The sequence below is a fragment of the Rhamphochromis longiceps genome, unplaced genomic scaffold, assembly GCF_057381845.1.
Source record: "Rhamphochromis longiceps isolate RC_006_pf unplaced genomic scaffold, R_longiceps_female_GT1.1 unmapped_scaffold_8, whole genome shotgun sequence".
In the NCBI taxonomy this organism is placed as follows: domain Eukaryota; kingdom Metazoa; phylum Chordata; class Actinopteri; order Cichliformes; family Cichlidae; genus Rhamphochromis; species Rhamphochromis longiceps.
The window spans coordinates 312,465-314,964 of NW_028187228.1; positions in this window are offsets into that span (position 1 = coordinate 312,465).

A 2,500-nucleotide genomic window follows, 5' to 3' on the forward strand; every position below is an offset into this window, starting at 1 on the left:
GCCGTGCCTATGGTACAACAACTTTCCTCCGTGCCCCTGGTACGACAGCTTTTCTCGTGCCTATGGTACAACAACTTTTCTCGTGCCTATGGTACAACAACTTTTCGCCGTGCCCCTGGTACACCGCTCAGTAGCACTTTGCCACACAAACTCTCCTCGTGCCTATGGTACGACAACTTTTCTCGTGCCTATGGTACAACAACTTTCCTCCGTGCCCCTGGTACGACAGCTTTTCTCGTGCCTATGGTACAACAACTTTTCTCGTGCCTATGGTACAACAACCTTTCCCCGTGCCCCTGGTACACTGCGCAGAAACTCTTTGCCACACACACACACACCACTCGTGCCTATGGTACGACAACAGGCCCCGGGGACCTACATCGCACCTTGCTCTTGCCTCCCTTACAGCTGAAAAAGGTCCATGCCTGTGCCCTGGCCCTGCTGAAATTCCCTCTCCATTTAGCCGAGGCAGTGAGTCGGCCTCCTGTCTCCCTTTACGGTCGAAAAAGATGTGCTCCTGGGCGCGCTGGCCCTGCTGCTACTCACATCGGGCATGGACCTGGACCTCCAGCAGGCCCCGGGGACCTACATCGCACCTTGCTCTTGCCTCCCTTACAGCTGAAAAAGGTCCATGCCTGTGCCCTGGCCCTGCTGAAATTCCCTCTCCATTTAGCCGAGGCAGTGAGTCGGCCTCCTGTCTCCCTTTACGGTCGAAAAAGATGTGCTCCTGGGCGCGCTGGCCCTGCTGCTACTCACATCGGGCATGGACCTGGACCTCCAGCAGGCCCCGGGGACCTACATCGCACATTGCTCTTCCCTCCCTTACAGCTGAAAAAGGTCCATGCCTGTGCCCTGGCCCTGCTGAAATTCCCTCTGCATTTAGCCGAGGCAGTGAGTCGGCCTCCTGTCTCCCTTTACGGTCGAAAAAGATGTGCTCCTGGGCGCGCTGGCCCTGCTGCTACTCACATCGGGCATGGACCTGGACCTCCAGCAGGCCCCGGGGACCTACATCGCACCTTGCTCTTGCCTCCCTTACAGCTGAAAAAGGTCCATGCCTGTGCCCTGGCCCTGCTGAAATTCCCTCTGCATTTAGCCGAGGCAGTGAGTCGGCCTCCTGTCTCCCTTTACGGTCGAAAAAGATGTGCTCCTGGGCGCGCTGGCCCTGCTGCTACTCACATCGGGCATGGACCTGGACCTCCAGCAGGCCCCGGGGACCTACATCGCACCTTGCTCTTGCCTCCCTTACAGCTGAAAAAGGTCCATGCCTGTGCACTGGCCCTGCTGAAATTCCCTCTCCATTTAGCCGAGGCAGTGAGTCGGCCTCCTGTCTCCCTTTACGGTCGAAAAAGATGTGCTCCTGGGCGCGCTGGCCCTGCTGCTACTCACATCGGGCATGGACCTGGACCTCCAGCAGGCCCCGGGGACCTACATCACACCTTGCTCTTGCCTCCCTTGCAGCTGAAAAAGGTCCATGCCTGTGCCCTGGCCCTGCTGAAATTCCCTCTGCATTTAGCCGAGGCAGTGAGTCGGCCTCCTGTCTCCCTTTACGGTCGAAAAAGATGTGCTCCTGGGCGCGCTGGCCCTGCTGCTACTCACATCGGGCATGGACCTGGACCTCCAGCAGGCCCCGGGGACCTACATCGCACCTTGCTCTTGCCTCCCTTACAGCTGAAAAAGGTCCATGCCTGTGCCCTGGCCCTGCTGAAATTCCCTCTGCATTTAGCCGAGGCAGTGAGTCGGCCTCCTGTCTCCCTTTACGGTCGAAAAAGATGTGCTCCTGGGCGCGCTGGCCCTGCTGCTACTCACATCGGGCATGGACCTGGACCTCCAGCAGGCCCCGGGGACCTACATCGCACCTTGCTCTTGCCTCCCTTACAGCTGAAAAAGGTCCATGCCTGTGCACTGGCCCTGCTGAAATTCCCTCTCCATTTAGCCGAGGCAGTGAGTCGGCCTCCTGTCTCCCTTTACGGTCGAAAAAGATGTGCTCCTGGGCGCGCTGGCCCTGCTGCTACTCACATCGGGCATGGACCTGGACCTCCAGCAGGCCCCGGGGACCTACATCACACCTTGCTCTTGCCTCCCTTGCAGCTGAAAAAGGTCCATGCCTGTGCCCTGGCCCTGCTGAAATTCCCTCTCCATTTAGCCGAGGCAGTGAGTCGGCCTCCTGTCTCCCTTTACGGTCGAAAAAGATGTGCTCCTGGGCGCGCTGGCCCTGCTGCTACTCACATCGGGCATGGACCTGGACCTCCAGCAGGCCCCGGGGACCTACATCACACCTTGCTCTTGCCTCCCTTACAGCTGAAAAAGGTCCATGCTTTTGCCCTGGCCCTTCTGAAATTCCCTCTCCATTTAGCCGAGGCAGTGAGTCGGCCTCCTGTCTCCTTTACGGTCGAAAAAGATGTGCTCCTGGGCGCGCTGGCCCTGCTGCTACTCACATCGGGCATGGACCTGGACCTCCAGCAGGCCCCGGGGACCAACATACTCCTCTGCTCTACTCCCC